Here is a 26,705-nt window from a genome sequence, read left to right on the forward strand (position 1 = left end):
ATTCAAGACAATTTTAACTTGTTCGGATTTCTTAGAAATGTACTCTTTGTACTCCTAGAGATTTCATTTTCATTTATTTTTTTATATATTTTTTTTAACCAATTTTAAATAAATAAACAAATAAATAAATAAATAAAAACGTCTCGGTTACGTATGGTAACCCTCGTTCCCTGAAGGAGGGAACGGAAATGTCACGTCGGTGATCGATGAAGTGGGATATCGCTTCGATAGACCAATCTACTTCGAGTGTAAACTAAACGAGCCAATGCACATTGGCATGCAATTATTGCATCCAGCTGCCGCTGATCACAGCATGAGTATAATAAAACAGCAGGTACAATACATACCATGTTTTCGCTGACCCAGCCGCTCAGTGGTGGTACAGCAACCATGGCGATGGGACGTGATGTCTCTGTTCCCTACTTCAGGGAACGAGGGTTACCATACATAACCAAGATGTTCCTTTTCAGTTGGTCACTCTCAACGTCACGTCCGTGACCAAAGAGTTGGGATCCCTACCAAAGCGCCATGGGTGCTACCCCTTCCAGTGCCTTGTGTGAGCCGCCTGCGCACCTATTTGGTGTAGGCCGGGGCTCGGAACAAGTAGTTCCACTTACCTTTGTCAAAGCACTACCCCACTGAGTGAGAATGTATAACACTGGGAAAATGTACCAGTTCCACTTGGAACGGGGACGCTGCGGAAGCCCCATCCTTCCCAAAGGAGTTTTCGGAAGCAAATACACATATAGCATCCATTTGGTGTATATAGAGAAATTGGAAGTGATTGTAACCCTCTTGGGAAGGCAGAAGTCTGGCGGGGAAACACAGACTCTAAGGCTATACCATGGACTATACACATATAAGTACCGCTTAGGTCTCAATATGGAATCCAAACTTCCACGGTTCTCACAGATTCGTCGTGAAGGCTGGGCGCCAGATGTTCCACCTGGTCCGGATGACAAAGGTGATGGAGGATCTCAACAGGGTCTACAGTATGGACACTCTGGCACAGTTTTATCAAGCTGACACTAACCAGGGCCTCTCGTTGCCACTACCCGTTTGAGGTGAGAACACAGGAGGATACTGGCTCTACAGGAAGGCTATAGAATCTAGCGAACATGTTGGGGGTTGCCCATCTACAAATTTCTGTCAGCAAGGTGCCACGAGCTAGCGCCCAGGAGGATGCAACACTTCTAGTTGAGTGAGCTCGCAACCTGAATGGGCAGGGCACACCCTATGCCTGATAAGCCAGGGCAATGGCATCCACAATGCAGTGGACCATCCTCTGCTTAGAGACTGCATTCCCCTTCTGCTGGCCTCCGTAACAGGAAGGGAAGGAAGGACTTGATGATGAGGTCGTGTTTACCCAAAGACTTCCCATTCACAGGGTCATGGTATGCAGCAATAGCAGCAACCTGGACTTTGAGGGTGGAGGGAGACAGACTTCGCTCCAGCCCTTGCTGCAGAAAGGAAAGCATGACCACAATCGGGTATCTCCTGTGGTCTTCTCAGTGAGAAGAACACCACTCGATGAACAGGTTCCACTACAAGGCGTAAACGTGTCTCGTAGACGGTGCTCTCGCCGAATTGATGGTGTTCGCTACCTCCTGGGGTAGGTCACCTAGAACCTCCGCATCCCATCCAGGGACCAGACATGGAGTTTCCAAAGGTCTGGACATGGATGCCAAACGATGCCCCGTGTCTGAGTCAGTAAATCCTTCCTCAAACGCATATTTGCATAGGCCCTGTGGCCAGCTGTGTGCCAGTGCATCCGTGCCGAGTGTTCCCGAGTGTTTATATATATATATATATATATATATATATATATATATATATATATATATATAAAGTTGATCTTACATGTATTCAGAGTGTAGGAAAATACATATTTTATTACTTTTTACCTGATTGTTACACCACATGGCATTTTCATTCAATTTATTGTAAGTCTTTAAATTTTAACTTTTCCTAAAATTGATACAAAAATTTTCCAAAACCATGTAACCAACATCAATACAAAAAGGAAATTAGAAAAAAATTACATATAGTATATTCTGTGCTGCATACAAACACAAACATAATCGGATTGTTAGTTGTAAAACTGTGAATTAACAAATCAAAACAAAACAAGAAATACAAAACACCACCTCTAATAAAATTGAATAAACTTGTTGAATTCTTTAAAATAAAACTGAAAAAAAAAAAAAAAAAAAAAAAAATCTGGTAGCCATGCAGCCTTTGACCGATGTAAGAGGCCTTTAATAACCTCCTGTAACCATCCATTAGCTTGCTGTGGTTGAATATAGACTAGCCGCACTTTTCTATTCATGCCCTCATCTTTTATACTGTATAATGTGTTTGGACTTTTAGATGACTTCTCATCCCAATATCAGGCTTAGTCCAAGAGTTTTAAGGCACTAGTTATAAAGCTTTTCTTTCATGTCTTCATATGAAATACATTGGACTCTTCATTCTTTAGTTCATTCTATAATTTTAGAAGGATTTCATCTAATGAAAAATGTTTTGTAGTCTTGAGAACTTTCTTTGCAATTCAGCTTGAATTAGTGTGTGAAGTACTGTAGCTGAACTTTACTTTTACTTTCCTTTTAACTTGGTGAAATATTGTGGACAGGGAATGGATATTTCAGTGCTTTTGTTGTTAGTTTTGTAATATTATCAAATACTAGTTTAAAAAAGCTACATTTCTAATTACTCTTTTTTACCACAGTTTTTCCAATAGTACAAAGAAGCATGTCTGTCTTTTCAGTCATTGGAGCGAAACTACTGTACTGCATCTATAGCAGGTCTCACGCTTAGGTTCCAAACCTGGTCTTAGCGAGTTAAATATTATTAGGGTTACTAACCATTTAGCCGTTGAGTTCATTTGAAACATACTGCATGGATTACATCACAAGAACTAGAATCTGGCACTGTTAGTAAGGAATAAATGTTGTGAACATTTGAAATCGAAGACATACATATACTAAATATGCTCCACAATGAGATCATGGAATGTGAAGGCTTCTAAATGTTTACGTCAGTGAAAAACTTACCATCAGATGTTATTCCGAGGTTTCTTAGAGGTTTTTTTTTTTTGTTTGTTTGTTTGTTTTTTTACCTCGGCACTGTGGTGATGCATATGTAGAATATTCTTCACATTAAACCTCCAAAACAAAAACATAAGGAATGAAATCACAATGTGCTTAACAGATGTAACAGGTGCAGTTTTACAGAGAGACAGCATCTCATCTCATATTTGATACTGTAAGTGACACAAAAAACTTTGATACTGTAAGTGACACAAAAAACTTTGAACTTTGTACACCCCTTAAAATGACTAAGCACATTACCAAAAATACTGTTCATATTTTGCTTTAATTTGATAAGGATGTGTTCCAAAGAAAGGCAGTTCTTACAAATAAAACCAGGTGCATGTTCTGTCGCTAGACTGATTCTCACATATCAGGCCAGATTTAAGAGCTTTTGTTTAAGGCTTGACAATGAAGTAACACTTAAAATAAAATAAAATGGTAATTTCTTTACACAGTAACACACACAAATGTGCTAGGACAGATACACATCTATTTTATTTTCATTTGTGATGTTGTTGGAAATGCTTTTCACATCTTTCTAAGTGCAGGGCTAGGTTTGAGTGCTTTGATTAAGGTTTGACAGTGTGATATTCTTTTGATTATGGAGACAGCATGAAGGGGATTATTCTGCTTCCAGAGATGAAAATTAACTGTCAACGTCCTATAGAAGCACTTTGAAAGGATTGTGCTGAAAAGTAGTCGCTTCTTTTTTCTTCCGTCTCATTAAAATAAAAGGGAGAGATGCTGAAGAGACTTTTGTTTGTTATTTATATGTGCAAAATCAGCAAATGTTCTCTTGATTGTGTTATTCTGGACTGCAAAACAGAGTCAACTATTTTTTCACCTTACTATATACTTTATTAAGATCAGAATCTGTTAATTAATCACAATGGAAAGTTGTTCAACTGAAAAAAAAAAAATCTGAAAATGTGCTCATTATTTACTTATGATAAAGAAAAGGAAAAATATTTTAAAAATCTTATTTCCTACACATGGTTTAGTTCATGTGCTGAATTTCGTGCCCCCCCAAAAAAGGAATCTCTGGATTAATGTTGGTTTCATATTGTATATCGTTTTGTAAAAATTATACAGTTTATAAAACTGATATATATACTGAATTGAATAAATACTGAACATTGGAAAAAGCTAGGTTAAAAGTTCATTTTGTTGCTATATTAGAGTTAAAAGTTTTGAATATCTGTTTTAATCACTTCATGAATCCAAAAATACATTCAACAGTCAAAAAAAAAAAAGCCTTAAGTCTTTATATAAATAAATTTTTTAACAGTTGCACCAAATGACATTTTTCAACATGAACTAACCTTGCCTTGTCTTTGATATTTCTCCATATTTCTGCATACTGGTCATTCCACATGACTTTGATTTATATGGCAATTGTTTTTGTTTAATTATTTATTTATTTTTTGTTTGTTTTTGTTTTTTTCAAAATTTTAATAAGCAGTAAAGTAGTTTAGTTACTTCTTTTTTTTATTAGGTACAAAACTGCTTTTCAAGACTTTTGAAGAGATAAAATGTGTTTGTATATAATATACAAATGAAGATGAATTTAAAAATTAAGAACATTCTCATCATAGAAGAATATTCAGGTTATTTTCCAATTTAATTAAAAAAAAAAAAAAAAAAAAAATAAATATATATATATATATATATATATATATATATATATATATATATATATATATATATAATATTATATATATATATATATATACATTAGTAAACTAACACTTAAATAACACTTTAAACATGTCAGGATGTCTGTTTTGCAAGCATCAGTTTAGTTACACAGACCCCATCATTCAGTTCTTAGCATGCCTTAATCTGTAGTGTGCATGATGAACGCACTCAAAACATTTTGTGTGTGTCTGACACTCAGTGTGCAATCTCACACACCCTAGATCTATCTTGTCACTGCTGCCTTCTTCTTGAAACATGGAAAAGTAAATAGTGTGATATATCAGTTTCACATCTGTTGGCATGAGGATTCCACTCTTACCGGTGAATCACAGCTCGTGTGGAACTCACCGCATGTAAATGAGACATCACAATGCCGCATACCAGGAGAAAACTGTCAGCCATGATTACCAGTCACCTTGAAATGATAATTATCTTCCATTTGCTGGGTGTTATCCGTAAGCAAGATAGACAGGTCAGGGCTTAGAAGGGATGTTCAGGACATCTCTCCTTATTCAATATTTACCTGGTCATTAAAGTTAGCTGGAGAGAATCACATAATTTTGCTTTGATTTAGTTGGTTATTATGCAAGACACTGATTAAAAGGGACAATCAATCTTGATTAATTTTTGAGATGCCATTGCAAAGTTTCATAGTGACAAGAAACACTCTTTGATCTGTTTGATAAAGGGATGCTCTGTTCCTAAACCTATGAGATGTTTTAAGGCATCATCGTTGCATTTCTCAAAAGATAAGCAACTTAATACAAAAAATGAAAATTCTATGATAATTTACTCATGTAAGACTTTCTTTGTTCTGCAAAACATTTAAATAATTTCCTTTGAGATTTTTTTTTTTTTTTTTTAAGAAAATTGTGTCAAAACAATTGTTGGTCTACCTTTATTTTTAATCGTTTAGCCAAAATCTAAGGCAGCATTAATTATCCTTTAAGGTCACATTTACCATTGCTCTGTGAAAATTTGATTAGATTTATTTATTTCAGCAGAGTTTTGCATGAGGGCAAAAAACATTCCCCATCCAGATTTTGTTCATTTTCAAGTTGGTCAGTTCAATTTACCACTCTGACCAACAGAAAGCTGCTTGGTTAAAAGTGAATTCTTTGTGGGCTATATGCTTTATACATCTCTTCGCTGCTTTTTTTTTTTTTTTTGCCCTTTTATATATATAAATAATATATATGCTCCTAACGCAGCAACTAAGCAATATACTAAAGTTCTATTGAAGAACTAGATAAATTAAAAGAGGATGTCTTGTTCTGATTGTAACTATTGAATGCAAAGCTAGAGGTCTACAGTCTTATTCTGAGACTTCTAATTGTAGAGATATGAAGTGAAGTTCTCAGACTGCTGGGTGTTTCTGTTTGTATCTTATTTGAACTACATACTGAGATAAACTCATTTTCTCTTCCACCGACTGAACACATACCTAGATGTTCTCTCTCGACACACACACATAGGACACGTGTCAGCTAATGCTTTTGTTTCAGATGAGAGCTGTAATGAAATGTGACAGGCTGTGTGGGGGGGATGTGTCGATGGCTAATTGCAGGGCTTGTTTAGTGAATAGGCCCATTGATAGACATCCGCAGGTCTGCATAATGTCATGTAAATGGGGCATGATGGTGTCTTAACCTCGTTTAACCATCTCTGCTTATCTGCAGGGTCTCCATCTCCGATCTGTCCCCCTTCTCTCTCTCTCTCTCTCTCTCTCTCTCTCTCTCTCTCAGTCCTGCAAGGCCATATGATTTAATTCAGATGCTGAATGTCAGAGAGCTTCTGGATCTAGTTCTATAATTGCTGATTAGTGGTGAGAGGTCCAGGAGTTTACAGACCGTGCTGAAATTTTTGAACGCATTGGCAAATCTAAGAGCAGCTCGGTTTTGTGAGAGTGTTGTCGCTTTTGTTTTCTTCTGTAAGTAATACATGCCTTGGTTAACAGTTTAATTGTAGAGGATATTTGAAATGGTTGTCGCTGCATGAATCACAATTCAGAGTATTTGAGGTCAGTGCGCTGTCGCTGGAAGCCGTTTGTTATTGCTCAAGTACCCGTGATGCTGTAGGGCATGAGTGAAGATAAGGGCTGGTGTTTTTAATCAAAATACTGTACTTTATTGATGCTGATCTTGACTGTGGTGTCATTCACATCAACAGCACAATATATTCACTATCTATCTATCTATCTATCTATCTATCTATCTATCTATCTATCTATCTATCTATCTATCTATCTATCTATCTATCTATCTATCTATCTGTCTGTCTGTCTGTCTGTCTGTCTGTCTGTCTCACTGTCTGTCTGTCTGTTTATCTATCTATATATTTATACATATATGTATAAATACACACATACATATACGTACAAATATGTATGTATACACAGTGCTGGGTAGTAACTGATTACATGTAATATCCAATAAATAAGTACTTGTAATTAGATTGTTACATTATAAAATACTTGTAATCAGAATACGGTTACTTTTTATTGATTACATGATTACAAATTATTCATATAAGCCTTTGTCTTTGGAAGACTTTTGTCTTTCAGACACATTAAAATGAACAAATTCCCGTTGTTTCTTATTTACATGTAATGCATGGATTCCCAAACTTTTTCAGTTCAACCTCTTTCACCTAATATATTTACTTGAATTAGAGATTTTAAGGTAATAAGTTAATAACACATTTGCATGTTCATTGTTTTCTGACAGTGGTTAATAGTCACATAACACACAGGTAAACATAAAATAATTAATCTTTATTTTTAATGTATATTTTTTATATATGTATGTATATGTACACTATATGTATGTGCGTGTGTGTGTTTACAGCTGTTTTAGACATTGTAAATACTAAGAAATGTTTCCTGAGCAGCAGATCAGCATATTAGAATGACTTCTGAAAAGTCATGACACTGAAGACTGTAGCTTCACAGAAATAAATAAATTACATTTTAAATTACATATTGAGTTTTTATGTAAAGTTTTTTTATTGAAATAATATTTTATAATAATACTGTCTTTACAGTATTTATGATCAAAGAAACCTTGCAACCATGATGAACATGATACTTTTTTCAAAAACATGTAAAACCTTGTACCAACCCCAAACTGTAGTGTTCACTGTCTGTATTGCAACTTTCTGTGATGTCGACTTAATAGTTTTTTTTTTTTTTTCATATCAGTTTTGTGTATGTGTACCAATAATTTGATTATTGACCATTATTTGAGTGATGGTGTCTTTATAGATCTTTGATTTTTAATTAATTGTTTTAATTAAATATTTTATTTAGGGTCCAAGAGCAATTAGAGTCCATCGTTTCTACCTCTGTCACAACATATTCCTCATTGTTTCTGGAACAACATTCCTACAGTATGTTTAGCAAAGGATTAGCAACTGACAGTTGTGAACTGTAAGACTGAAGAACTGTTTTTCTTCTTGCCTTTTCTACAAGATTCAGGAAGACTGTACTTAAGTGAGTTCTTGTAAAATCCCAACTTCCCTACAATTTGTTATTAAACATTTGTTGTTTATAATGATTATCTGTCATGTTGCAGCTAATGGCAGAGGGTGAAATGTGGTGTTGAAATGAATTCATACTAAAGTTTGTTTACATTGACTCAAAAATGTTTCGGTGATTTGGACATACACCTCCTTCTTTGCCCTATTTCATCAATCACCAGGATGCCGCAGGGTTTTATTGAATTTCTGTTTTCTTAGAATTCACCCACAACGTCCAACATGGATGTATATAGACAGCTACCATTTTTACATTTCAATTTAGTACTGTTTTCAAAACTTTTTGAAACCAATTTTCAAAAGATTTCAATTCAATTCCATTTAAAGTAACAAGCCTTTAAAATTACAGTAAATAAAAACTTCTAATTTTCATCTGTTCTTATTCATTTTAATACATCAATTATTTCAGGCCATCAGCATGCCATCTGATAAACAGAAGCTGTACCATGGCAGACAAAACCAAATATACTGAAGCAATTAAAAAGCAGTAGGAAATGCAGAGCCCACAATGAGTGATTTGTTTAATGGTCTATAAATGATCTACTCTTGCCCATTAGTTTCAGCTGTACAATACATCATTAAAGTTTCACACGTTTTTGGTCTTTTTGCTACTCAGTGAGATCTTTTTTTTTTTTTTTTTTTTTTTGGTTTGCTTGATGAATCTGAGTTGTTCCCTTTTGTATATTTTTAACCCCAAAATGGTGGCTTTTGTAAAGTAAGTCCTGCTTTTCAAATAAAAGTGCTAATCATAATCATTGCTTGACTTCTCTGGCAGTGCATGCAGTATATTTATGAAGACTGCAATTGAATTATCACATATTGCAATATAGAATTTATTCCAATATATTGTGAAGCCCTAAGGTGCAGAAGTTTCACAACACCAACCACTTTATGGCCATATTGGTAATTTCTCTTTAATAACAACCACAATAAAAATCAATGGTTTGATTTTTTTTTTTTTCTATGCAGATGCACTGCCCATCAAAATCACCCCATTCTGAAATTATCAAATATTTTCAAAAATAACAAAATGTTGCAGTATCACCTCTGCTGCACGAGCACATTTTTTAAAATCATAATCACAATAAAAACCAAATTATTTGCACTCAAAAAATTCAAAAATTAGGGGGGAGTCCGAAAACCAGTCAGTAATCTGGTGTGACCACCATTTGCTTCACACAGTGCAACACTTCTCCTTCACATAGAGTTGATCAGGTTGTTGATTGTGGCCTGTGGAATGTTGGTCCACTCCTCTTCAATGGCTGTGTGAAGTTGCTGGATATTGGCAGGAACTGGAACACGCTGTCGTATACGTCGATCCAGAGCATCCCAAAAATACTCAGGCGGTGACATGTCCGGTGAGTATGCTGGCCATGCAAGAACTGGGATGTTTTCAGCTTCCAGGAATTGTGTACAGATCCTTGCAACATGGGGCCTGTGCATTATCATGCTGCAACATGAGGTGATGGTTGTGGATGAATGGCACAACAATGGGCCTCAGGATCTCGTCACAGTATGTCTGTGAATTCAAAATGCCATCAATAAAATGCACCTGTGTTCGTTGTCCATAACATATGCCTGCATACCATAACCCCACCGCCACCATGGGCCACTTGATCCACAACGTTGACATCAGCAAACCACTCACTCACACGATGCCATACATGCTGTCTGCCATCTACCCTGTACAGTGAAAACTGGGATTCACCCATGAAGAGAACACCTGAATGTGAGCATTTGCCCACTCAAGTCGGTTATGACGACGAAATGCAGTCAGGTCGAGACCCCGATAAAGGACAACAAGCATGCAGATGAGCTTCCCTGAGACGGTTTCTGACAGTTTGTGCAGAAATTATTTGGTTGCCAATTATTGGCTCAGACGATCTTGAAGGTGAAATTGCTGGATGTGGAGGTCCTGGGCTGGTGTGGTTACATGTGGTCTGCGGTCGTGAGGCCGGTTGGATGTACTGACAATTTCTCTGAAACGCCTTTGGAGACGGCTTATGGTAGAGAAATGACCATTCAATTCACGGGCAACAGCTCTGGTGAACATTACTGCAGTCAGCATGCCAATTGCACACTCCCTCAAAAATTTTAGAGTGGCCTTTTATTGTGGCCAGCCTAAAGCACACCTGTGCAATAATCATGCTGTCTAATTAGCATCTTGATATGCCACACCTGTGAGGTGGATGAATTATCTCGGCAAAGGAGAAATGCTCACTAACACAGATTTGTGAACAATATTTGAGAGAAATAGGCCCATTGTGTACATAAAAAATGTCTTAGATCTTTGAGTTCAGCTAATGAAAAATGGGGGCAAGAACAAAAGTGGTGCGTTTATAATTTTGTTCAGTGTATGTCAATTAAATGTGAGTTAAGAAAGCTGTTTTTGGTTAATTAGAAGCTGTACATGAGTAACTAAAAATAGTTGCCTGAATATGTTTTCAAGATGACCACCAGTTTAGCTGACTTCCCTTGAAGGGACTTTTATTATTAGTTAGTAAGTAATTATAATGGTTGCAATGTTGGCATTATGGGCCATTAGCGAGTTATGCTCAAGATGGAATGGCATCGAAGTGACCGTGGAGCAAGAAAGAACACAGACGCAAAGGCTCCTCGCTTCTGGCAAAATCACTCTGCTCCCAAACAGCTTGTTTGTTCTCTTCCAGATCATTCTAGTGAGACAGTAATTATTTGTTCTTGTTTATTTAGTCGAGAGTTAAATGTAAATGCCGATTTATTATTGTGTCTGTGATTCAGTAGTCAGACAGCAGGGGGAATTGCTGGGTTAGCAGGGTGAAATAGGACCGCCACGGGTGTCATCTGATACTGACTGATGACTCAGCCACACACACACGCTCACATGTTTGTGCGAAATTAATTCAAGTGTTATATTTGGTTATGGTGTTATCTTTCAATTACTCTCCTTTAAACAATAAAACTGCAGGATGGCACAGTGTCCAGTCATAGGTCACCTGAGTCATACTGGCACTGCGTATTGACACACACACACACACACACACACACCAGCATCAGCGCACACACCCATTTCCCATGAGTCAATGAGATTTATGCCCTGCTCGGCCCTAAGTAAGGCAGCTGGATGCCCCATGGCCTTCTGGGTAAAATGAAAAGTCTCTGGGAGATAAATTAACAGCGGCCTGGCTGATTTGGCCGTCGCGCTTGGCCACTCAGGCTAGGTGCTGTTTATAATTGATTAGCCTCCCACAATGTTTTCTCATTTAGCGACCTTTGTGAAACACAGTCACGGTCATAAATCCGAAACCTCCCACCCTTCCCCTCCCTGAACATGTCTGCAACCGACAGCTCCAAAAGAAGCCAAAGAAAGACAGAGGATGACAAAAAGGACACTATAGGGTACCTGATCTGAAGATCTAAATCACTTACAGCAGCACTTTATCCATTTTGTGCTGCTGTATCTGATGATGGATCAGCTTAAAATCCAGAAGAAAAGTCGAGCGTCAACAGGTGTTATGCGATCGTACCAAGTCATGAGGATTTTCGAGATAAGTACATCCCTTGTAAGCCTGTTCGCTGCTTTTCGAAAAGTGAGAAATGGCGATACGTTAGATTTCCAGCTCAAAGACTTTGGCACATGGCGCTGTCCTTGACACTCTAATTACCCTGCAGCCGGGTAGAACCTATACATCACCATGTTTACACTTGCGGTATCGATCTTGATGTAATGGGCCAGAGATTTCTGCCTGTCAAAATCTCTTTCGCCCCATCCTCCTCCCTAACTCTCATTTCTTGAGAGTAGAGAAGGGTAGATGTGGGAGGTCATCTACTTATGTCCCATAAGACACTTTTTTCTGCATTTCACTGTGTGTGTGTGTGCGCACGCTTCTTGTCCTTAGCTGAAAACTCAGTAATTAGATAGTGATGGGTCTCTAATGGATTTGACTTAGTGCATTAAGGTGCAGGCGCAGTCCCTGAGGAACATGCCCACAGCACAACAATCACATCAAAACAACAACAGTGACTCCGTAGAAAGAACAGCTTAAAAAATAGTTGCCAAGGGCATCCACTGATAATGAAAAGATGAATGGTGACAAGGAGAAACCCAAATTAAAACTAAATGAAAACACAACAGGAATTCAATTTGCCAGGACATTTTAATTACAGGATGCGTCAAATACGCTGATATTATGTAAGATGATGTATGATCTGTGGAAATGTTTGAACTCACTTGGACTCTTACATTTTGAAAGTACAAACACTAAATTGTATGCAGCATGTCACATTTGAATGTTAATTAAAGGCGTAGTTCACCCAAAAATGAAAATTCTGTCATTGTTTTCTCACACTCACACTTTTTCTTCCCAAACCTGTATGAGTTTCTTTCTTCCACTGAACACAGAGGAAGATATTTTGAAGAATGTTCTTCTATATTGTGAAAAAAAGAAAAAAGAAAGAAAGAAAAAACCCTATGGAAGTCAATGGGTGCCATCAATTGTTTGGTTAACAACATTCTTCATAATCTTCTTTTGTGTGTAACAGCTTAATTAAATTCATACAGGTTTGAAAAAATTTGAGGGTGAGTAAATGATAACTGGGTGAACATGTGCCTTTAAGGCTGTTCCACAATAAAATTACATTGTTTGTTATGTTCACTGTTGTTACTTAATACTGTAACTATGGGTAATTTGTGCTATGAAGTATATTTTGAACTCTGTAACCTTTAAAAAAGGAAGATGCTTGTGTTGTGAATGAAGGAAGTATTTTATATAAGAACTCTGATGAAGAAACATGACTCTAGCGACTTTAATCGCACACCACCAAAATGTCACTGTTGTTCCGTATTTTCGGATCTCACTCTGGTTGTCAAGTCATCTTTGAGGATTACTGTACATTATCCAGGAATACACTAAAGATATTCAAATGAAATGTATGATATTTATGTACCTATTTGCTCACTACTCTATCATTTATGTTTTTTTTTGTCATCTTTTGATTGTTTTAGTAGCTGTGTGTGTGTGTGTGTGTGTGTGTGTGTGTGTGTGTGTGTGTGTGTGTGTGTGTTTGTGTGTGTGTGTGTGTGTGTGTGTGTGTGTGTGTGTGTGTGTGCGCTCACGTATGTGTATAGTTATATTCATTGGATTCATTGGAAAATCTGTGTGTGTGTGTGCGTGCGCGAGCGCACGTGTATTATTATATTCATTGGATTCATTGGAAAATCTGTTAAATTATTGCTAATAAAAACAGTAATCCCAAAAAAAACATTTTTAAATTTTGACATCGGAACATTTTAGGACATGGCAAAAGTGCCAACACCCACTCAGGCCAAAAGTTCAATCCTTTACAATTCACTGTGATGGGTATTGAAGGAAGAGGACTCAAATGCGAGGGCAAAATGACAGTCTTTAATCAAACAAAGAAAAGCCACAGGAAAATCCAAATAAGGAGTACAAAAGGTGAAAACCAAGGCAGACCCGCAGGCTGGGTATAAGTAACACAGGAGACCTCTGTGGCTGGAACCACCAGCAGGCTGGCGAGGCGGAGGCTTGACCGGGCTCAGGGGAGATCCGGGGAACGGAGCTCGCAGAGCGGGGAGAGGCCGCGGCGTTGGACAGCAGGTAAGGTTCTGTGGGGTGCAAAGGGGGTGAGCACAGAGACGAACGGGCAGGGATAGCAGATGACTAACCTAACCCCGACTAGACCGGACAGGACAGGACAATACTAATCTCTTGTGCAGACGGCAACAGCTTCATTAGGAGATAACAATCTGACAAAGAGACACGAGAACGAGATGTAGATGTAGCCCAGATAACAAGGCAATATGAGAAGCAGGTGAGGGGAAATTATCTTAATGAGAGAAGTGAAGTCAGCTGTGACACAGAAGCGAAGAGCGGGGGAGACAGGAGAGGAAAAAACCAGCAGGGGGGAGACAGAGAGAGAAAAAGAGAGAGATAGAGACAGGATCATGACAAGACCATGACAGTACCCTCTCCTCAAATGAGCGCCTCCCGGCGCTCCAGCGGGGAAATGCTGGCGAGACCGGAGGAAATCATCAATGAGCGAGGGGTCCCAGGATATCCTTAGGGGAGACCCAACTCCTCTCCTCAGGACCATACCCCTCCCAATCGACTAATTATTGGTGACCACGACCCCGACGCCGCCTATCTATGATCCTGCGGACGGTGTTAGACCGGGGAGTCTTCGATACGAACGGCAGAGAAAGAAGGGGGGGGGGGGGCGGGAGACCGGTTTAATGCAGGAGACGTGAAACACCGGGTGAACACGACGAAGATTTGCGGCAAACCGGAGTTTTGACAGCGGACAGGGTTAACGATCTTGATAATGCGGAACGGTCCGATGAAGCGGGGGGGCCAGTTTACGGGAGTCAGACTGGAGGGGTAAATTAGAAGTAGATAGCCAAACCTTCTGCCCCGCGACCATAGCGAGGACTTTTGACACGCGATCTATTAGCAGCCACGCACATGCGTCTCTTTGAACGACATAGTGCAGATCTCACCCTCTTCCAGGTTCGCTTACAGCGACTGATAAAGGTCTGAACGGACGGGCAGTAAGAGTCGGTCTCTTGGGATAAAAATAAGGGTGGTTGACAGCCGAGCCCACATTGAAAGGGCAGCGATACCAGAGGCCGAGGAAGGGAGGGGAATTTATGAGCATACTCAGCCCAGGATAGCTGTTCGGCCCAAGACGAGGCGATTGCGAAAGGCTAGACTGCGGAGCATGCGGGCAACAATTGATTGGCTCGCTCGGCCTGGCCATTAGTCTGTGGGTGAAAACCCGAGGAAACTAAAGGCTAGCAGGGGCACCTATGAGACGGCAAAATTCTCTCCAGAAACTGCGAGGCGAATTGCGGACCCCTATCGGACACGACGTCGGTGGGCAAGCCATGAAACTTAAACACATTATCAATCATAATCTGGGCCGTTTCCTTAGCAGAGGGTAGTTTGGTAAGGGGAATGAAGTGCGCCGATTTAGAAAAATAGCGGTCCTGTCGACTACCGTCAGGATGACCGTCTTACCGGCCGAGGGCGGCGGAAGACCGGTGATAAAGTTCGAGAGCGATATGGGGACCCGACGGGCGAGAGGGAACAGGTAGCGGCCGGAGGAGACCAGCAGGGGGGGATTGCCCGCCTTGGTCTGGGAGCACAACAGAGAGCAGGCGGCGATCAAAACGGCGCGCATCACGTTCTAAAGAGGGCCACCAGAAATGCTGGCGGATAAATGCGATAGTACCTCGAACACCGGGATCACGAACCGCTAGTCTAGAGGAATGAGCCCATTGTAGAACTGCCAATCGTGTGGGAACCGGGACAAAGAGGCTGCCCTAGGGCAGTTACGGGACGAATAGAGAGTAGCGCGACGTGAGGAGAGTGCGCGCTTAACCTGTTTCTCGATTCCCCAGACCGTAAGCCCCCACCACCCGACAGGGAGGAATAATCGCCTTTTGGGGGGTGCGGGCCGATCGAGGGGTCGAAAAGTCGATACACAACGCGTCCGGCTTACCGTTCTTAGAGCCCGGACGGTATATGAAATGACAAAAATCAAAACGCGTAAAAAGAAAGGGCTGCCCCAACGAGCCTGACGCGAGTTCAATCTCTTGGCGGACGGCGAATGTATTCTAAATTGCGATGATCAGTCAAAACGATGAAAGGGACAGAGGACCCCCTCTAACCACTGCCGCCACTCACCCAATGCCAAGCGGATGGCGAGGAGCTCACGATTCCCCGACATCGTAATTACGTTCGCGGGGGAAAGGCGGTTTTCTTGTGAGAAGTACGCGCAGGGTGTATCTTATTATCCGACGCTGACCGCTGGGAAAAGAACGGCTCCCACCCCTACCTCGGAGGCGTCGACCTCAACTAGATAAACTGTCTTGAGCTATCTGGAGTGAGGAGGATGGGTCGCGGACGACGTATTTTTTTAAAAAGGGTCTTTAGCCCCGGTCAAATGCCTCCTGCGCAGGATCGGACCAACCGAAACGAGACTTAACCGAACAGTGAGGGGCGGTGAGTGGCGCGGCCACCTGGCTGAAGTTTGGTATAAAGCGGCGACGATAGAAATTAGCAAAACCGATGAAAGCGCTAGTAGCGAGAGACACGAGGAATCCGGGAACGGGCCAATCGAGCACGGCCTGGACCTTGGCAGGGTCCATACTGATCCCCTCTGCTGAGATAACGGAGCCTAGAAACTGTTATAGACGAAGCATGAAAGGAGCACTTCTCGGCCTTAACAAAGAGTCGATTCTCGAGCAATCGTTGGAGAATGCGGCGAACGTGCTGTACATGAATCTGGAGAGAGAGAGCGGAAAAAAAAATCAAAATGTCATCGAGATAGACAAAAACGAATAAATTGAGCATATCCCGAAGGACGGTCATTGATCAGAGCTTGAAAGACGGCGGGACGGGGCGCGTTAACCAATCCGAAGGGAAAGGACTCTATACTCGAAGTGGCCGAGGGGCGTGTTAAAGGCGGGTCTTCCACTCGTCCCCCTCCCGAATGCGTACGAGATGGTAAGCGTTGCGTAGGTCGAGCTTGGTAAAAGACTTTTGCCCCCTGCAGGATATTCAAAGGCTGAGGACATCAGCGGCAGTGGGTAACGATTCTTAACAGTGATGTCGTTCAGCCCCATCGATAATCTATGCATGGGCGCAAAGAGCCGTCTTTTTTTCTTAACAAAAAAGAATCCGGCGCCGGCAGGCGACCGAGGAAGGGACGATTGTGCCGGCACTGAGGGACCTCAGATAAATAATTCTCTAAGCCTGCCGTTCGGTGAGCGGGAAAAAGGGAGTAGAGTAAGCCTACCCCGAGGGGGCGTCAGTCCCCGGGCGGAGGATCAATAGCCGCAGTCATACGGGCGATGGGGCGGAAGAGACATGGCTCGAGAATGGCTGAAAACCCCCGCCAAATCGTGATACTCCTCCCCGTACCCCAGTCAGATCTCCCCGTCTCCTCCTGCAACACAGAAACAGAAGACACGGGGGGAACAGACGAGGCTCTAAACACTTAAACATGACATGACAACTTCCAGGACAAAACAGACCCCTTAGCCCAGTCAATGTGTTGGATTGTGAAGTTTCTAACCAAGGGTGCCCCAGTACTAAAGGAGTAAAAGGAGACTGAAAAATAAAAAAGGAAATTGTCTCTTTATGGTTGCCAGAGATGGTCAGAGTTAATGAGATCGGTCTGTTTCTGTACCCTAGGTAGGGCGCTGCCATCAAGGGCAAAATAAAAGGGTGGGTCTCTTAGCGGTGTGAGCGGAATACCTTGTTGGAGCGCCCACTTCTCATCCACAAAGTTTCCCTCGGCCCGCAGAATCGATCAAGGCCGCACAGGAGGCTGACAACCCCGCCCACTGGGATGCGCTGGAAGTGTCGTGCAGGAAGTGGAAGGGATAGTGTTAGTGGTAGCGCTCGCCAGTAACCCTCCTCCTACTGGCAGAGCGTTGGCTTTGTACCGGACAGGAAGACACAAAGTGAGAGGCACTAGCACGAGTACATACAGAGGCGGTTCTGAATCCTCCTCTGACGCTCCTTAGAAGAAATACGGCAGGCCCACCCAGCGTGCATAGGTTTCAGGTTTCAGAGTGGGAGGGGCTGACACGAGGCGACGAGAAAAGACTCTCCTCCAGGCGATGAGCACGGACGGCGTTGGTCAAAACCGTCTTCCACACGGATGGCCAGGTCGATTTAGATCGTCGAGCGGGTAGGGATCTCACGACGAGGACCTCGTCCCGTACCTCAGGAGACAAGCCTCCAGGAAGCGAGCGGTCAGGGCGGGTTGATTCCACCCGCAGGTGGTAGCGAGGGTCCGGAATTCAATGGGAGAAAATCCGGCACGGATCGTCTCCCTGCCGAAGTGTGGAAAGCCGCCGGGGAAGCCTCCTCTCCATAGGCGGAGCGCGGTCGAAGACCCGGATCATCTCCTCCTTAAAACGCTCAAAGCTTGTGAGATGCACTCCGCCTCAGTATCCCAGTTGGCCGTTCCCCACTCGCGAGCTCGCCCGTGGAGGAGTGTGAAGAACAAAAGCAACCTTGGCTCTACTCCTTAGCCTATTGTGAAGGGCTGGAGCGAGAAGGGACCACCTCGCACTGAGTAAGGAAGGCGCGGCACTGGTTGGCTCACCCGAATAGGCCGGAGGATTATTTATTCCGAGGCTCCGTCTGAACAGGGAGGACACTGAGAGGTCGGACGGCTGGAGGACGGAGGTTGTGAACCTGGCTGGACAGCTCGGACATCTGGTTGCGGCCAAAGAACCGACGGCGTGTCGGGTAAGCAGAGATGTCCTCCTCAATGCTTACCGAGGAGGACGCCCTGGTGCTTCAACGGCGGTCTGGAACGGGCTGCCACTCGCTGAGGTCCATCATATTGGTCAGATTGTTCTGTGATGGGTATTGAAGGAAGAGGACTCAAATGCGAGGGCAAAAATGACAGTCTTTAATCAAACAAAGGGGAAAAGCCACAGGAAAAATCCAAATAAGGAGTACAAAAGGTGAAAACCAAGGCAGACCCGCAGGCTGGGTATAATTAACACAGGAGACCTCTGTGGCTGGAACCACCAGCAGGCTGGCGAGGGCGGAGGCTTGACCGGGCTCAGGGGGGATCCGGGGAACGGAAGCTCGCAGAGCGGGAGGCGGCCGCGGCGTTGGACAGCAGGTAAGGTTCTGTGGGGTGCAAAGGGGTGAGCACAGAGACGAACGGGCAGGGATAGCAGATGACACCTAACCTAACCCGACTAGACCCGGACAGGACAGGACAATACTAATCTCTTGTGCAGACGGCAAACAGCTGTCATTAGGAGATAACAATCTGACACAGAGACACTTGAGAACGAGGAGGGTAGAAGGTAGCCCAGATAACAAGGCAATATGAGAAGCAGGTGGAGGGGAATTATCTTAATGAGAAGTGAAGTCAGCTGTGACACAGAAGCGAAGAGCGGGGGACGACAGGAGAGGGCGAAACCAGCAGGGGGAGACAGAGAGAGAAAAAGAGAGAGATAGAGACAGGATCATGACAAGACCATGACATTCACACCTTTATTCAACTAATTTTTATATTATGATGAAAGAAAGGTAACTGTATGATTTACTTTGCCAATTTTACTTAATATTTTATCCAATATGATATGGACATGAAAATAGTACTGCATAGTGTTACCTCTACGCTCACCTCTAGCATGTTTTATGTTACTTTATGTTAGCAGCCTAGCATTGTCAATTAATAACCAACTGAAGTACTGGAAATGTGTGTTGTGTTCCACTGTGCACTGCTTTTTAATTGTTTTTCTGTGCCTTACACGGGCATCTTTAATCCAGTTGTGCTGCTTTTTCAACATCCTTGAGACACGAGGGCGCATTTTTAAAAAGTTACCACTTTCAAAAAATGTATCCCCTCCAGTTCTTTTCCATTCGTCACGCAGCAGCACCACTTTGCAGTGGGTACTATTGTTCATCATCCTTGCCTTTTTTAAACAGCAAAAATATGTTCTTTTGGAGCATTGCAAGTTAACTTCATTGTTTAGGCTTGGGGTTTAGGTAGAGATGTGGTAAAAGTAAACAGTTTAAGTCTATCCATTGTGTGTTCTACTTTTTTCAGATTATCTGGGATAAAAAAAGAGAGCAAGACAGTACTATTTAGTATCTCTGTGTACATGAAAACTTTGGCATACTTCAGTTGAGCTGTTTTACTGCTTCACAAGACTGCATGGATGCCATCAGTGATGCCACTGTGGGTCATGATAGTCAGTCCAATTAACTCTGAGATTCAGTCAGTGGTTCAGTGTCCAGTTGCTAGTGTGCAAGCATGTTTCCACAATCCATGCCAAATCATGCTAAAAAAAAAACTGTACTATAAAAAATGGTGCCTTTTCAGGTAGCCTACAATGTGCATCATTGGTAGTATAAACTTTATTCTGTGCTTTTATTTAAGTCAATTTTTTATTTTTTTTGGCTTCTAATTGAATGTGTGTGATTTCATCCATGTTAAATTATACTTTATTATTTATTATGGTTACTTATTGTATTATTTTTAATCTCACGTAGCCTAAAATGTGATATATGAGTAGTAAGTTAAAGTAGTTAAAAATATATATAGTACATTGCCTAAAGGTTTTAAAATGTATTTCTCGAATTTTCAGCGAGGTATTATCCAATTCTTTGGTGTCACATGATCCTTTAGAAATAATTCTAATATGCTGATTTTGGTGCTATTTCTTCTTCTTCTTATCTTTATTATATTATTATTTAAAAAACTAGTTGTTGTGCTTTAGCATTTTTTGTGAAAAAATGGGGATTAAATTGTTTAGGATTCATTGATGAATTCAGAATAAGTTTAAAAGAGCCCATTATTTATTTCAAATATAAATCTTTTGCTACATGCTACATATGAAACGTCTTTGTTGTCACCTTTTGATCAAAACATCTACTACACAAGCCTTGCTGAATAAAAGTATTAATTTATCAAACATTAAATTCTTACTGTCTTCAAACTTTTGTAGTTGCCAACTGTAGTGAAAAATATAAATAAACTTATTTTTATTCAAATCAAAAATATCTTTTAATCTAGCTGTGTTAGTCAACCTGATTAATTTGAGTAGTCAACAACTAAGTTTAACGTTACAACTAAAGTTACAGAGAAATCACAATTGACAGTTATAAAGGTATTCTATCACCAAGGAAAACTCATTGAAAGAATTGTTCAACTTTAAAGATGTCATTCGCGATTTGATATCAAACAGTACTCATGCTGTGAAAACTTTAGTTTGTGGTTTGGCTGACATGGACTCTAAAAGAGTTTTTTTTTTTTTTTTATTATGGCGATACATCCTTTTTCTCCCTCACCATCTCTTTTCCTCCTTCATGTTCTCTCAAGTCATATTCTCACTCGGGACAGATGGCCTAAGAGGCTTCTTCAGAGGTTCACTGAGGGGCTGAAACTGAGCTGTGAAAATCAAAGGGCTCCGGTCTCTAACACACACTACCTACACAACATACAGTACACAACCACTTCTGGAACTGGCACCACGCTGAAAGAAATTTTACATAACAAGCTGACATGAAGTCTCTCAAGCAAAAAATTCTGAGAAACAAAAGCGGGGGTGGGAGAAAGAAAAAAGCAGACAAAGAAAAACGCAGACGCAGAAAGAAGAGTTGAGAGGATGGTGATGGTTTTTGAGCTGGTTAAATGCGGTGATGTAATGGCTGTGCTTGTGGACCTGTGGGGTCAGCAGAGGAGCATCCATTACGATTCCGTGGCATTAATGTGATAATATGAAGCCTAATGAGAAAGAAACCGCCTCAGGGAGTTCGTTTGAGAAACAAGGGGTGGTGCATGTGTAACCTTCCAGTCTTTAGCCGATCTTCGCTTTACTCCTTTCAATCTCAGCCGTCCTGTCTCTTCTCTTTGTGTGCCTTTGAACTATGAGGTCAGTGCATTAGCCTTGCTGGAGGGAGCTGCCCCCCACGGGGGAGGAACCGTGAATAGTGTGCAGTTCCGGCCCTGTGTTTAGCCAGAGTGGATGACCCCTGTACACACACACACACACACCTGTAGCCCACACATAAACAAACATTATGAAGGAACAAAGTACGCTCATTTCTTTTCCTCGCTGCTCTTTGAACTTAAAAGGACAAACACTACATGTGCGTCAGAGTATGTGTACGCCCCTTCTAATTGGTGGATCTATCTAATCTACCTGTTCTATCTATTCTATCTATCGTTCTATCGATCTGTCCTCTCATTTATCCCTCTAGAGTTCGATATTATATTTATCGATTGTTCTTTTGTTAATCACTTTTTTTTTCTGAATAGGCTTTGTCTTTACACTTTGCTTTTCTAGTAAAATTTCTAATAATTCTACTCCCATTACAGTTTTTCCTCAGTCGCTTTGATACATTTCTCAGATCAGAATTGACGTTCTCAAAAACTAATTTGTCAAACCTCCCACATTATCTAGTCACTTGTGCACATCATAAAACGCAACCTTTTCATTCTTGTGAAATGACTGCGAATGCTTACACATTCATGCAGTTCGCCTATCGTACAATTGTTGCGGTCTCACTACAATTATCAGTGGATAATGTCATGGTGATCAAAATCATATTTTACTCATTCTCTGTTTTCATCTTACCGTCCAAAAATATAGGCATTAGTGAATGGTGCAGGTGAACCTTGAAATTTACTAATGGCTGGGAATGTAAGACATTACATCAACCAGTGATCAACCAGTTCTCTAAAAGTGTAGGTGTAAGGGTGAGGGACAGAAAGACACCAAGAAGTAGATACTGTATGTATGTATGTAAATATACTCTGTAAGTTCTGCTTTTGTTCCACATGACAAAAGATCTTACTTTTGAGGAGACCTAAGATGACAAGTATTTTATTTGTCAATGAACATATCAGTGCAATCAGAATGCAAAAGTCCTTGTGTCATTGGTTCACAAACAATGATAGTCAAATTGCTTAGTAGTGTGTTGTTAATATAAACAGTGCACTCTGTTAGTTACCTTGATGGTAAAACTATGGCAAACAGTGGGATGACATTGAAATGAATACTGTTCTTATTGAAATGCAGAATATTGGTGCAACAGTCTTATGTATGACCAACAAAAAAAAAAAACAAAAAAAGATATATATATTTTTTTTTTTTTTTTGTTTTTTTCACATAAAATAGAAAAAAAAAAATAGTGCACACACAAGATCTTTATAAAAATGTACGTGTGTTGTGGGTGTTGCAGTTTGTATCTGTATAAAGTATGTTTGCTGTATGCTGCAAAATACAAATGTAACACTGTATCATGCAATCATTACAGCAAGTATTATTGAAGTAGGGGTTTAACAGGACATTGTGCACATTGGTTGACCATACTGCTCTCTCTACATTACTTATTTTATATTTTTTGTATACTCTATTTTATGTCTTTTTTTTTGATTATTTTTCTTAGTTGCCTATCTTATTCGACACTTACGACTAGTCTAGGGCTGACCAGGGGGGGGCCGTCCCTGGGGCCCTGGTGTTTTGGTGCACGGCTTGGTTTCCGGCTGTTCGATCGCGCATGTACCTGTGGTCCCCCCCCCCCCCTCATTTGGGTTTGTTGTTGGCATTATGGGGCTTTGTATACATGGCCCTCTGTCGGGTGTTCTTTTCAGCTACTTGTTTGTTAAGTATTTGTGTCTATGGGGTTTGGTGTGCCTCCCTCCTGGTTGGTATGGGGTTGTGCGGGCCGATATGGTATCGCCTAGTGTTGCTTGCTTGGCCGTCGCATATCTGTAGGTTTCTTTTTTTCCCTATCTAGGTGTTTAGTGGGTGTGTTCGGTGTCCGGGCTTGTCTTGGCCCTAGCTCTTTGTCCTGGCAGGGCATTCTTGTACTCCGGGGTTGCGGTCCTATCGGGGTCCTCGGGGTCGGTTGCTTGCTCCCCCCTTCTGTGCACCCAAATATCTTTATAAAAATGGTGTGTGTTTGGCGTGTTTCAGTTTGTAATCGTATAAGAGGATATTGCTGTATGCTGCAAAATACAAATGTTACCTGTATCAATGGGTATACAGTATTACACATTGGTTGACCATACCTGCATCTCTCTACTAAAATGTTTGAATTTATTGAGGATACTTTAGATCTCCCACTATTTGGCTGCACATTCAACTGCACCTCAGCCATTGTAAGGCCAGGATGGACAACATGGTCCAACAAAAGGGCCCCTTATTTCATCTGATATGAGCCAATGTCCTTGCGCCTACGTCTGCCATCTTCCTCTGTTTTTGCCTTTTTTCTTTTGTACCACTTCCACCTTGCATCCCTTACTCCTATTTGTCTCTCTCGTCTATTGAACCGCTGATCATTTCTGGGTGGTTCATCCATTGTCAGAATTCGTAAACTCTTGTGGTTTTCCTCTGCTATAGATGCTTTCGGCAGTTGAAGGTTTCATGAGCTGCACCCCCTTGAGGCTATGTCAGAGAACTGGTTTTAGCATAGGAGTTATCTACCTTCTCATCATTAGTGGAAATTCAGGCTTCACCTGCACAATTCATGGCAAATTTTACAAAAAGCACTAATACAATACTTTAGTGAAAATATGCTGACGTTTCTCTATGACAACTAGATCAACATTTTGCATATTAATGACTTGATGAACAACTGACTAGATCGTTTTGAGGTGTATGACTATTACACAGAGAAACTATTAATACATTTTGAGCAAACATGACTATTAGCAACTGATAATGTAGGAAAAACCGAAGATAACATGTACATAATCAATTGCATGAATGCACCAAAGCATCGCAACTTGTTCAAAAGAATGAGAAAAACTGCTTTTATGATGTGCACAAAGTCACTAGATGAATGTGGAGGTTGAACAAGTACTGTAGTTTTGAGAATTTCATTTCTGATATGAGAAAATGCACCAAAGTTGACAGAGAAAAAAAACTGTAAAGTGCAGGAATTTTAATTGGAATTTTATCAATTTATCTAGACACTCTCAGTTCAGTTCTGAATTGTGCACAACCCACATACTTTTGGCCATGTAGTTCAGCCAGTCTACACAAAACAAATATTTTGAAGTCTAATGGGGTGCAGGATTTTGGACCAATGAGATTTCACAATGGGAACAGGGGTACCACATACTTTCTTGTCTCTCTCTGAAGTTGTGGCTTTTCAGGACAAAAACTCTTGTTTACATGAAAGAGATAACTTTTATCTGGTTAGGACAGTGTAAGTCTCTACCAACACACCAGTATATGCCATATTTGTTCCTTGTAGCACTGGCAGCAAAGATGTGGATATTCCTGTTTAATTGGTTAGTTACAATGTCATTTATTAATTTTACAAGGGCATTATTATTATGCAGATCTGTTCCTGCGTGTGCATTTGTGTTTTGCCAGTAGAATTCCACTCATACTTGTGTGCATATGCGTGCTTGTGTGTGTTACTATACTCAGTAAGTGTATGTAGTAGACTAATTCAGTTCCATTGTGATTACCAGAGCATATCTCAAAGCTCCCTATCAGGATAAGAACAAGATCGAACGAGACTGCCAAGGAGAGTGGGAGGAGAGAGAGATTCGAGAGGGTGAGAGAGAGGGAAGAAAGAAATGTGAAGGAAGAGGGTACAACGAAGATATTGAGGCAGTCCAAGATGACAAATATCAAAGAGAGGGAAGACAGATTAAAAGCGGAGATAATACATGTGGTTGAAATGAGACAGAAACAAAGGACATAAATGGTGTCTGTCTGTTTGGGATCACACAAGCACACAAACTCACAACAAACACTCACATTGTACCACGCTTAACTCATATCACCACACCACACACACACACACACACACAGGTGGAGCTGTTAGATGTATGTGAGTTTTTCTCTGCGGTGATCTGTCTTCAGTTATGGCTGATACTTAAAGACAGCATCTGTGAAAGTGAAGATGAGCAGACGCATGAGTTATGTTTAGCGCAGGGGGCCGGGGCTCTACTGGCCTGGGAAAAGCCGTAAGGGACTGACTCTCAAAAAACATCACTAGTGTACCCTGATGCTCGCCCCCTGCAAACGCTCAGCGCCTGACTCTCACGGACGTTACCTCAGATCGCCTTCTCTTTTCTTATTAAAACTAAAAATACAGAGGGATTCACTAAGAAAAAATGTTCACACTGGTAGCAGGTTTGTACATGAAATCATTGTACTCTTCTGTACTCTGTACTTTCACCATTTTTTTTTTTACATTTTAAAAGTATTTGATCATATACAGTAAAAGAGTAAGAAAAGCTGTGTATATAACAAAACAGATGTAGGCAAGCCAGTTTCCACCACACAATAAAAAATAATTAATAAAAAAAAAAAAATGTTTATTAATTTCTTATATCACAATTTAAGCGTTTCTTACGATTCAGAGTTTTATATCTCACAATACATTTTTTTTTTTTTTTGGCCCCAGAACACCAGAACAGAAACATGCTTTCATATGTGTATGTTATCCAAATTATGCATGGGCTACATACATGTTGTGATTAAGCAGAATTGTATTTATTTATTTTGTTTGATTGATTGATGAAGTTCTCCTGTGTGTACTGCAAAATTAAATCAGGCAATTATTACTGAATAATTTTACTTTACTCAGCAAGTAACTTGCAATTTTATTCCCTCAACCTAAATTGCATAGTGAACCTTTAAACAGATCTTCCCTTTTATGTATTTATCCTTAACTCACCAGTGACCCAAGTACAGACATTGGCAACTGCTGTCTATTGTTTTTAGCACCTGATTCAGTAAACAAATTGCATCAACACAGTACTATTAATAATGCTTGTTGGTTCATTTTCACTTGAAACAGCACAAAAAGAGGAGACGGATGGGACAGAATTAAACAGAGGGGGGAAGGAAAAAGTGACCGTATGCTG

Source organism: Cyprinus carpio, chromosome A20, assembly GCF_018340385.1.
Source record: "Cyprinus carpio isolate SPL01 chromosome A20, ASM1834038v1, whole genome shotgun sequence".
In the NCBI taxonomy this organism is placed as follows: domain Eukaryota; kingdom Metazoa; phylum Chordata; class Actinopteri; order Cypriniformes; family Cyprinidae; genus Cyprinus; species Cyprinus carpio.